This window comes from Desmodus rotundus, chromosome 8 (genome assembly GCF_022682495.2).
Source record: "Desmodus rotundus isolate HL8 chromosome 8, HLdesRot8A.1, whole genome shotgun sequence".
Classification (NCBI taxonomy): Eukaryota; Metazoa; Chordata; class Mammalia; order Chiroptera; family Phyllostomidae; genus Desmodus; species Desmodus rotundus.
Window position 1 is genome coordinate 124726883 of NC_071394.1, and position 12010 is coordinate 124738892.

The 12010-nt window shown below is 54.7% G+C and overlaps 1 protein-coding gene across 7 annotated transcripts in view; it reads right to left on the bottom strand.

The window, feature by feature from the left end:
* SCN5A (sodium voltage-gated channel alpha subunit 5) overlaps positions 1 to 5228 on the bottom strand; it is a 92874-nt gene extending 87646 nt beyond the window's left edge. For 6 of the 7 annotated variants that reach the window (XM_045199826.3, XM_024565673.3, XM_024565669.3 and 3 more), the window contains exon 1: positions 5073 to 5228. The gene's annotated coding sequence lies outside the window, so the exon portion shown is untranslated. The remainder of the gene's footprint in view (positions 1 to 5072) is intronic. The other variant, XM_071222116.1, reaches the window with a different exon arrangement.
* Between the last annotated feature and the right edge of the window lie 6782 nt (positions 5229 to 12010).

The following is a 12010-nucleotide window of genomic DNA, read 5'->3' on the forward strand; positions in this document are numbered from 1 at the left end:
GGCGGCCTGGCAGGCAGGGGAGGTGATACAAGTTTCAAAGAATCCATGAGTCACATGGCTCCCATGTAATGCCAGCCTCGGTGCCTGCCCTGGCACAGCCTGGGCCTGGACTCCCTCCCCCATCGGAGGGTCTCAGGCCCCAGAAATTGACGTGGGGTCTCTATAAATAGCACCCATTCCATATTGATCATCTTAAAAAGACACAGTATGTTCTAGGCCCACAGAGAGGAGAGTTGTATCTAAATATAGTCTCATCCCCAGGAATCGCTGCCAGCCTGCGTTGAGTGGTGTGCACAGCCGAAGGGGCAGTCTGGAGGGGCAGATGACCAAGAGGGTGCGGGTGGAAAGGGAAGTGAGGAACCTCCCCAACCCTACCCCAGCTGCAGCTGCCAACCCCGCCTCGGGAGCTTGTCCCTGCCCCAGGGCCTTTGCACTTGCTGCTCCCTCTTTACAAGACATCCTTTCCCGGGGCCTCCTCAAAATCGGTTCTTTCTTGTTACTTGGGTTGCAGTTCAGTCTCCTCCTTCAAGAAGGTGTAAAGTGACTCCCATCTCTCCCTCACATCATCCTGTTTTATTTCCTTCATCACACCGGTCACTATCTAAAATTATGTTCTCTATCTATTTGATTAGTAGCAGCTGGTCTGTCTTTCCCCAACAGTATGTAGACTTCAGGAGAAGAGTTATTGTATCTGAATTGTACACCTTCCAGAATCTTCCAGGGCCCAGAGTAGGTGCTGAATGTCCTATCCAGGCTCTTCCCCGCCGTCCCAGGCTGAACTCTGCCTCAGACCTCTCTGACTCAGGGTGGTCTGAGCTGGCAGAAGGAGTCCCAGGCTCACCTGCAGCTCCAGCCACCCCTGTGCCAGCTCTGCTCCTTGCTGTGTGCACAGGCTGCCCCTGACTTTGCCCTCTCCTCTCTCTGCTGCTGGGCATTTAGCCACAGGACTTTCACACCTGCCCCTCTACTCCTGGACACCTGCTCTAGACGACCTCATCTTGTCCCCAAACATCACTTTTCTCTCCACAGAGCAAGATCTCCCTCCCCTTGCTGACCCCACCTCCAGCAGGAACCACAGTTCCTGCCACCGAAATCTGCTGCTCAGAGATTCATGGGAAGAGTCGTCTTACCCCAGGCCTCCTGACTGGCCCACTGGCCCCCACGGGCACAGTTTTAACTCACAGCTTCTGGTGCCTCGCTGTGAGGAACAGGCACTTGCCCATCAGCACCACACACGGATGCACTGCATGGACACTCAGTGTCCGCTCCAGGCTCTTCCTACAACCCTCCCTGGACCGCACCCCCTGCCAGCTCCCCTCTATCTCTCTCCTCCCTCTTAAACCATCAAACTCCTTGAAAGAGCTGTCTACACATGCTCTCTCCACGTCCTCACCTCCTGCTCACTCCTCATCCCTCTCCAAAATGGACTTCCATTGTCACCAACTCATTCATTCATTCATTCATTCACCCATTCATTCATTCATGCATCCCACAATCGGTGTTGCTGGGCACCACATTCTGTCAGTGTTAAGAGGGAAATTTCTGTTGTCAAAATCACCAGGACCTTCCTTGTTGCTCAGTCTAATGGACAATTCTTTTTTAAAATTAAGCATTCCTTTTTTTTTTTAAATCTATCCATGAACTTCTCAGAATGTACCTTTTTAACTCAGAAGAAAGAGACAGGGGACTCCCCTCCTCTGGGACAGGCACCCTCCTGGCCTCTGGGACACCTCCACTGTGGCTCTCATCCCACCTCGCTGACTGCTCCTGCCCAGCCTCCTGGTGGACTCCTCCTGCCTCGACAGTTAGAATGGTTAGAATGCCCGAGGGCTCTGGACTCCACCCTCCACCCTCTTCTCTCTCCCCCTCTTCACCAATTGGGGTCACTTTGGGGGTGCTTTCAACAATGCTGATGCCCAAGCCTCACCTGAATCAAATGAATTAGAATCTCTGGGGTGGGGCCTAGGCATAGGTTTGTTTTGTTTTGTTTTAAAGCCTTCCAAGTGATGCTAATGTCACCAGGACTGAGAGGCTGGTGACCAGCACTGACCAGCACTCTTGCTGGACAATCTCATTCACTACCATGGCTCCAGTGTCTGCGGATGATCCTAAGTTCCCATCTCCTGCTCAGGTCTCCTTCCTGAAGGGTGGACCCTTCCCTCCAACTGACACTGGACATCAGCATCCCTCCCTGGAAGTGCTACAGATTCAAATCAGAACCCTTCCCCTTCGTTCTTCATCTAGATTGCCAACCCAAACCTCACGTGCCCATTGCCCCTTTCCCAGTGTGACAGGGAGGCAGAGAACCTCACTTAATGAGCAATCTAAGTTAGGGACAGGAGAGTGGCATGTCCCTTAACAGAGAAGGCAGCTGGAACACGACAGGTTCTGTCACTTGCGGTAACCTGCCTGTCCCTCTCCTTCCATTGCAAGACTTTCGATGGCACCTCTGGTCTGCACTGGAGAGGTGGGAGAGCACAGAGCAGCTGTATTGACACCTGGGCTCAAACTCAAGTCCTGCTACTTAGCGATGTATGACTGTGAGCAAGTTACTTAAGCTTTCTGGGCCTTCGATTTTATCAACCTGCAAAATGGTCATTATTATGGTCCCTACCTCCAGGGTTGATGCAAAGATTCAGTGAGATGAGCCTTATAAAGTGCTTAGTGCTCCGCCTGGCTGGCAGGCAGCACTCAGTGAAAGTTAGCTATTTTTAGTACCATTACTGAGGATAAATTCCCAATTCCTGAGCAGAGCTCACAAAGGCCCTTGGAATTGTGATCTTGACTTTAGCTGCTGCTCTTCTCTCCTTCACTGGGACCTAACAGGTCACTGAAGTAACAATTGTGCTGTTGCACCTCTCTGGATACGGCTGGCACATGCTAGGCCTGATGGCTGGACTGTACCTTCTTCTCCTGGAAAACTCCTATTCATCCTTCAAAACCCAGGTGAAAGGTTATATTTGTTAGATACCCTAGACTTTCTTGGCCAAAAGTAATCACTCCTCTTTTGAATGGGCCAAGAGGACACGCTTTTCTCACTGCATGCTTTCCCGATAACCTTCCCAAAGGTCAGCAGGAATTAGCCTCCTGTGAACAAAACAGAACAGAGAACGCCACTGACAACACCCAGGCTGCCCCCAGGACTCCCTCCTCCCTGGATTGCCTGGGACCCCAATCTTTCCTGCTCCCTCACCCCCAGCTGTCTCTGGGGCTTCTGACCCACTGCTCTGAGCTCGAGCTTCATGCTGAGTGAGTCAATCCCATCATTTTTCCAGGAGACTTGCGATCCCCACCCAGAGACCAGGCCCAGCACCCAAGAGGCACTGCAGCTGTCCATGCCGCAGCTGGGGCCAGCTTCCCTTCTGCTCAGATCCGCCTCGGTCAGTCCTAGGTCAGTGTGGCCCCGGGAAGATCTCAAGGAATCTTCACCCTAAGTGGTGCCCCAGATCCAATGACCTTGTATAAAGTCTTTGACTCACTCCCAGCCTCAATTCCACCCCCCTCCCCCGGTACAACGTGGTGGTGATGACAGAGTAAGATTAAAAATTCAGTGAAGCTCCTTTCAGTACGGAGCTGGAAATCCTAGCACGAAATCTGTGTTCCACACTCTGGCCCTCAGCTCCCCACGTTCCTGTGACTACAGCTTGACTTGAGCCATTGGCTGGTGCCACCCTCATTCCACCTTCCAGTTCCACTACCCCCCAACCCTGAGCACTCGCCCAATTCTAGTCGGGAGGAACTGAGGACAAGGGGATGGAGTTGAAGGCAGCAGCAAGGGCCTGGGCCAGGGTGGCTCCAGCCTCTGCTTCTCAAGATCCCTCTGGATGGCGAGGGGGATGGTGGGGATCCGGGAGAGGGCTGAGGCGCTGTGGCATGGTAGGATCATAGCATAGCCTGTCTTCATGGTGCTGGGGGGCTGGAGGGTCTCAGCAGGAAGCAAGGAGACAGCTGGGGGAAGGGAATGCCGGCCCAGGGCCCCAAGAGGAGATGGTCGATCCCACCACTCCAGGCTGGTCTCAAGGCAGTAAGGAGAGAAGATCGACTCCTGCCGCAACTTCGGCCATGGCTTCCTGATTGGGCTCTGCGCTGTCCTCAAACAGGTGTTCCAACGCAGGCGGGCCTAGGGCCAGGGCCTTGTCCCCAGCACTCCCCCCACCACTACCACTCCATACCTCCAGCTCCCACAAGGCAAGGCACCTCTATTTCCTCCTAAGGCGCCACCAAAGACGATCAAATAACAGAAGACAAGAGCCACCTCCCGTCAGGGCACGTGGATTGCCCGGGTCAGAGCCGGGAGGGCAGGGAGCTGCGCCCCAGTCCCAGCGCACAGAGATCTCCCCTGGTGAGAGCACACGCAGATCTCTCCGCCTTCAGGGCGCACGGAGACCATATGCCGCCCCATTAGGGCGTCAGAGGGCGCAGAGATCTCTTCGTGGTCGGGGCGCGCGGAGATAGAACACACACACAGATATCTCTCCCCACTCAGGACGCACAGAGATCTGTCCCTGGTCAGGACGGGCAGAGATCTCGTCCCAGGGAGGACTGCCCGGGCAGACGGCTCCGCACGGCCCAGAGAAAGGGGGTGTTTGGCCCCCTCCCCCATTCCCAGCCCTGCTCTGTCAGCTCCCCCGCTCCCTGGAACCACATTCATTGCGCGCCTAGTCGCCGCTCTGACCTTGGGGTCTCCGGCCTCGGGAATCCGGGTCCCAATCCCAGACCTTCCCTGAGCCTGCGCCGGGGTCGGCGGGGAAGCCGGGGCCGCAGCTCCCCCTCCCCCGGCCCTCGACAGCGCACTGGGAAACCCGGAAGGAAAGGGAAGGGGAGGGGGTGCGCGGCTATTAGAGATGCCCTCCCCCGGGGATCCCCTCCAGCCAGGCTGAACTGCGCCCCTTCTTCTCCCCTTCCCACCCTTAGGGGCAGTGATGGGGGAGGGAGCTGCCGGGCGGACCCGGGTCAGGGAAGGGAGAGAGCAGGGGCTGGAAGCTCCGACCCTCGGGGAGGAAAGTTGGGCGGCGGCAGGCGAAGGGTGCTCGGGCCGGGCCGGGCTGCCCGACTCCGGGACGCTCGCTCACCTGCTGGTGCCCCAGCCGGGGCCCCGGGATGGGTGGCTGCTGCTCGGCGCGGACTCGGCTCGGCGCGAGGCTCGAAGCACTGGGCGCAGGCTCAGCAGCCCCGGGGTCGCGATCCCTGCATCCCACGGGCGCCACGGCCGTCTCGGCTCCGCCGCTAGTCTCCGGCTCCGGGACTCCGCGGGAGGCGCGGGCTCGGGCTGGGGGCGGGGTCGGGGGCGGGCCCCGCCTGGGCTCGGCCTGGGGCTTGGGGCCCCCGGCTGGCTCCGCCCCAGAGCGACGCGGCCGGGGCTCCGCACGTGGCGCTCCGCCCGCTCACCGGGAGAACACCTCGGCTCCCGCCGGGGCGTACACCCCCACACCGACCTGGGGGCGCCCCGCCACAAACAGCCGCCCACGCGACACGGACAGGCACACGCGGACACCGGCACATGGTGGGGTACAGCCACACCGACTTGGGGATGCTTCGCCACAGAGAGCCACCCACGCGGACGCCGGCAAACATTGGCCAGAGTACACACACATGTCCTCCCTGGCTTGGGGACCCTACCCCAGACACCTTCCCTGCGCGCACGGACATGCACTAGCACCCTGACACACATAGACAACCGTGCTGAGACAAACATGCCCGACATAGCACACCGACACAGGCACACACCGACATCCAAACACCCACAGGGACACACAGCAGACACATCACTGACACACGCTGTCACTGAGGCAGACACTCTGACAAACTCAGTGACACCCTCATGACTCAGAGACACACATCCACTGACACACTGACACAGACACACACACTCACGTAGACCCACATGCTCCTAGAGGCACATGCACAGACAGGACACAGGTCTGCACGATGGTGCACACCTATACACACACCGTGCGCTGATGGAAACACCCTGACTGGAAGAACCACACAACCAACGAACACGGACACTCACACTGAAACACACACACACTCACACTCACCACATGCAACCCACACCTTGACACATGGAGACACACAGCTGACACTGAGACAGCCAGACAGTATCTCTCACACAAGGGCACGGGGATCCAGACACTGACAAACACAATCGCTCACACACCCAGGCTGACCGGTGGGGATGCTTATCCAGCAACACAGTTCCTTGTGTAAACAAAAGAGACCACAACCATCTTTTGCCCACAGAGCAGTAACATCATTGAAAGGGGTAGCATGCACTGCCCTGCACGGGGTCCACAGCCCAGAGCATCACGAGAGCACACCCATGCACACACGTGTGTGCACACACGAGAGACTTTTTCCCAGCAGCGTTTTACTCTTTCCTAACACATCTTCAAGGCTCCTGCTGGAAGTAAGGATTGTTGTTGGAGGGCAAAAGGGTATGGAGTTCTCAGAGGGCACTGAGGTGCTGTATTTGGGAGCTCAGAGGCTGTGACCTGCCCTCCATTATTGGCATCTTGGAGCGGTCACCAGGGGACCATCTTCCCTTCGGGACCTTGGTGTGTGGAGCTCCAGGGGTCACTGAGCGCCCTGCATGTACACTGAGGAGCTATCTGTGCTTGCAGGAGGGGCCTGAATGAGGAAGAAAATCAGTCTACAGGGAAGTTCAGGACACAGGACCCTTTCTGGCCCCGCGTCTAGTTGTGTAGCTGGAGGCTAGACGGATGAACCAACTGCTAGTTGCCCGTTTCTAGCCCCCTGGCGGGCCTCAGGTTGGCCACCATCTCCCACTAGCGGCCAATATGGGAAGTGCAGACAATGTGAAATTTTCAGCCCGGGGGCGGGAACGCCTTTCCTGAGTTCACACCTCCTAGGTGGGAGGAGAGGGGAGTAAAACTCGGGTCCTCCCTGAGGTCTTCTACCGGCGGCTTCTGGGCTCCAGAATGAAGATTCAAACTTGCAAATGGAGGACGTTGGTCCGAGTAGGAGACTTAGCTAGAATGGAGTCTGCTGGGGGCAAAGGGGTCAGCGTTAGAGAGCCCCTAGCTTCATCTACAGCTAACAACGTTCAGCTTGTCACAGTCCTCTTTAGTGCTGAGCACTGGGGTGTTGCCAGCAGGAGAGGTGGGCTAAGCCCGACGAGTCTACGTGCACCCAGATTGAGACGAGAAGCCCACGAGGAGGAACCAGAGTTCTGATCCTGGGGAGATTCAGCCAACATATCTGTAGTCTGAGAGAGGCCTCAGGGAGGCAGGAAAGGGCAGTGAGCCTGAGATGGGGCACTTGCCGCCAAGAGCCCTTGTCAAGATCTGGGCGACTCTGTTCTCTTTGCCAGACCCCATTTAACGAAAGCAGGGATGTGCATCCAGCAGACCGTTGAGAGAACAGTCCAAGGTTTTTCAAACCAGTGTTTCCTTATTCCACACTTTCCGCTCCTCAGCTGCAGAGTGGGGCCAGGCACAGTGTCGTGCAGGCATACAAGACTCCTCTCTGCTCTTCCGTTTCTTTCTTCCCCTGCCACCCCAACCTCACTGCCATGTCCCTCCCCACGCAGGCACCCTCTCTAACAGGTGAAGCAGGCCTTTAAATGTGTACACACCCTTGTAAAGTATGTACTATTGCTTGTGCCTATGTGCTTTCTGTTTTTACTGCCCCAGCCCTTTCTTTCTGCTTTACTTCGATCGCACGATAACCTACAAATGGAGAAGTGCACAGACCCGCAGTGTCCCTCCCGCTCACAGGTTGTCACTAGTTGAACACGTCCCAATACCCAGCACACAGGTCGAGAAACCAAACGTTGCCAGCACCACAGAACTCCCCTTCATGTCCTCTTCCTGTCACCACCGCTTCCAAGGTTAATTACTCCCATCACATCGAATTCCCTGTGATAGTTTTGCCTAGTTTTGATATTTATTTAAATGGAACCCTATAGTATGAACTCTCGCATCTTTTGATCAGCTTTAGCTTCATGAGGTGCATCCATATCGCTTGTGGTTTTCGTTCTTTTGTTCTCATTGCTTTCTAGAATTCTGTTGGGTGAATATGCCATACTTTACCCACCCATTCTACTGCCGATGGGTGTTTGGTAGTTTTTAGTTTGGGGTTCCTATGAATAGCACCGTTAAGAACATTCTAGCACAGGAATTTTGGTGAATGTATATAATGCAATCCTGCCAGGCACACACCTGGGAGTGGAATTGCTGGGTCAGGGGAGACAGTGTGTTTACTTTTTAAAAAATCCTCACCACCACATTTTTTCATTGCTTTTAGAGAGGAAGGGTGGGTGGGGGAGGGGTGGGGGAAGAGGGAGAAATATCGATGTGAGAGAGAAACATTGATTGGCTGCCTTTTCATATGTGCCCCAACCAGGAATCAAACCTACAACCTGGGCATGGGCCCTGACCGGGAATCTGGACCTTTCAGTCCATAGGAACATGCTGCAACCCACTGAGCCATACCAGCCAGGGTGAGAGTGTGTGTGCTTTTAGTAGACACTGCCTAACGGTTTTCCAAAGTGGTTCTACCAACACACACTCCATCAGCAGTGACCGTGTGAGAATTCTGGTTCATCTGCATCCTCCCCTCCAGCGCTTGGTATTTTTATCTTGTTCATTTTAGCTACTTGAGTAGGTGTGCAGAGGTTTCACATTGTGCCTTTAATTGGCATTTCCCTGATGACTAATGAAATTGAGCACTCTGTCATGGTTTATTGGCCATTTGTGTGTATGCGCTTTTCATTTATGGAAATGAGTATTGTTCTAACTTTCATTCTTTTCCTTATCTTTCTCCCTCAACACTCTGCCTTTGAGCTCTGTCCATGGGGTGGTGTAGGCAGCTCGTTCTTTGCTTCTGACAGCTGCAGGGTGTATGCGCCCACCGAAGTTTACCCATTTCCCTACATGGATGGCAGGTAGGCCTGAAGATGGTGAGGGGATGGAAGAGTTGTACCTGGCTCGTGTTTCTATTCTCTTCACTCTGCTAATGGCTGAGGCGGGGGCAGGTGAAAAGCAAGCTGAATCGGCGTTCAGAACCATAAACACTGAGGACTAGCCATCTTAGAAGGCAGCAGTGCAGGTTGTGGCCCAAAGCAGGAGGGCCCATGGAAAGCTCACATTAAGACTTGTAGACCCAGAGATATTCCCTCCGGCTCTGGGAGGGGGCAATTGGCAGGAGTGAGGGGCCTTAAGGGGTCCTAGTGAGCCCCCTGCTTCCCTACCTTTGCTACATGCCACAACTCTGGCAAAGGATTGGGGAATTCCACATTGAGAAAATGACCAGCCAAGAGAAAAGCCCTGTGATCCTGGGCACCCACCGACCACAACTGTAGCTCGGCCCACATTCATTCCCACCCTCTTGCTCCTTGCTTGTCTTTCCTAGGAAGGCTCCATAAGCAAAGTATTTGCCTCTCCAGTTTTCCCTGTGCTTTGTGCTGGCCACGTGACTCGATAATGGCCACAAGTCCTAAGCAAAGCTTTGCTGGGGAAGGGTGGCTTCTGGGAAAGCACCGCTTTCCTGGTTAAAGAGGACAGGAGCAGCCCGATGTGCTCTCTTCCCTCTTCTTCTTCCTGCCCTTCGGGAGGGCACGCTGCTTGGAGCCGAGGGTAAGGCCGGGAGGTTTGCTGACGCTGACCCCTTGACCATGAACTGCAGAGCTCCCACATTCCTAGTTCGCTTCCGCTTTGTGTAAATAAAGGAGACGGGATTCTCTGTAATGGCAGCCAGATTGTGTGTCCAGAACGGAGGGATCTGAAAGCCCAGGTACCCTTAGTACAAACCGTTTACCAGCCCTACTGCTTTTAGCCACACCCTCCTCCCCTCCGGCAAAGGAACCTCGCCCGGATCCCTTGAAACTGCGGGGTTTTGAGGAGTGCGTCCTTTGCCGCCTCCAGCACCTCTGTGGGCACTTTGTACCCAGACTCCCCCGCTCTGCCGAGGCAGTTACCGCTCAAACTTCCTAAAAGTTCTCGCCACGTCTGTTGCTTTCTCTTCTATATACTTTTTTGTCCTTGGAGGGTTTATGCCTTTCAAAATTATGCACTGTCATTGAATGAACTTTCAAGGAATGTCTTCAAATTTACTATTTTTGAAGAATTCCCCCTTTTCAGATTCTACCCTAGATATTTTTAAGGAGTAAGCAGGTGTCAGCCCTCGTGGGTGGTCAGGGTTCTCCCAAGAAGAAACTTTGCTTTATTTTGAGTGCTTGAGCAGCTGAGACCCGCCATCTTATGAGGGTTAGAGAAAAAGGGAGGTGCGTTCATGGTCAAGGGCAAGGGCATGACCTGCTTTCATACCTAGATGATGGTCAGGCTAACGCTCTTACTTGAGCCAGATGGGCTCTGCCACCTCCCACCTGGGCGCTCAGCTTCAGTCGCAAACACACACACTCCTTACCTTTGTCAGCTCCCCAGGAGCCCAGTCAAACTGGTATGCAAATGAGAAAGAGCCTCTGGATCCTCAAGACTCTTGACTGCCACCTGCTGGAGACTCGAGAGAAAATAGATATAAATCTCCGATGGCAGGGATGCGCACCGCGGGCCAAGGTTGTGTGAAGCACAGTAACTGTGTGTGGCAGCCTGCTCCTGCTCCCCACCCCACCCCATCTCCTCCCTATAAAGTGTTGTCCCTCGCCCATCAGCTCTGGCTATTGCCGTGAGCTAGGGAGCCGGGCTTGCAGGGTCGGAAGGTTAGATCAGATTCACCACCATTGTTCACGAGACCTTGGGTTAGACATAGAACCTTTCCAGACCTTACTACACTCATACATAGAATGGAATAACTATATATTCACCTCACTGAGGAGTTGAGAGGATCAAATCGAAGAATACCTGGACGTGGAATAAATAGTTTTCAGAACCTGGCAGTAGTACTCATTGAATCCTGTCCATGCTTTGCCCCCCCAGAAAGAGACTCTGAGATGCAGACTGGCATGCAGGAAGTTTCCAGGGAGTGCATGCCTTTGGGAACAGCATCTGCACCTGGAAGAATGGGAGGGAGGTAGGGTTGGGCAGAGGGAGAAGGTGATCTTCACTGCAATTACAACAAAGGCCCCAGCTACGCCCACAGGAAGCTCTGGAGCCAGATGACCCCTTGGGGTTGTGCCAAATTGAGGCCAGAGGAGAGTGAGCAAGCTTTTCAACCAGTCACTGGCAGCAGGCTGCTCTGGGGGTGGGCATAACCTCAGTCGAGGTAGACTCCTGAGGCTAGGGCAATGCCTGACAGGGGCACAGCTGGGAGCTGTCAGCAGCCACACTCCTGGCAGCTGGAGGAACCACAGTATGTGGATCCTAAGAGGTGCTCTGGGAGGCTCACCACACTGTCCCTTGTAGTCTTGGCTGTGAATGTGGGGGGAGCGGGTATTCCTGTTGGATGCAATATAGCAGGTATAAGAAAAGCGTCAGAGGCTGACTCTGTGCACTGAGGTTGGGGTCTTGCCAAAGAAGAAGCACCAGACTGCTCTGGCTGGGGCGGGGGGTGGGGTCTCCCAGGCATTCTCTCTTCCACAGAGGGCATTGCCTGCACACAGCATGTTCCAGCGCAGTCCCCTAAGTCTGCATAGGGCAGCCTGCTTTCCCATGTTCCATCGCATTCCATGGAGGACACATGGTCACCCTGAGTTCTGCCACCTGGTAATGGTGACGTGGCCACTCTGTGTCTGTCATATTTTATATCCGTGCAGTGGTGGAGTTGCGGGAGATACAGTGTGAGAGCTTCAGAGGCTGCGTACTGGAATCCCAGCATCTGAATGCAGCCCACAGGCGTGTTTCAGTGGGGAGGCAGGTACAGTGTATCTAATGGTTTATAATACTGTGAATGTCTTTAGCTGGGCCATGGGCTCTCCAGTTCTCTCTGGCTCCCACTGTTCCCTGTTGCATTATGCTATGACCAATATCTGCGTGGCCCTGCAGGCATTTCAGTTTTTCTCCCCTGGATCAGGGCCAAGCAGCCCCTTGAGGACTCCAGAGTACCCCATGTGGTCATGTGAGCCAGGACTAGAAGTGGGCAGTTGCGATGG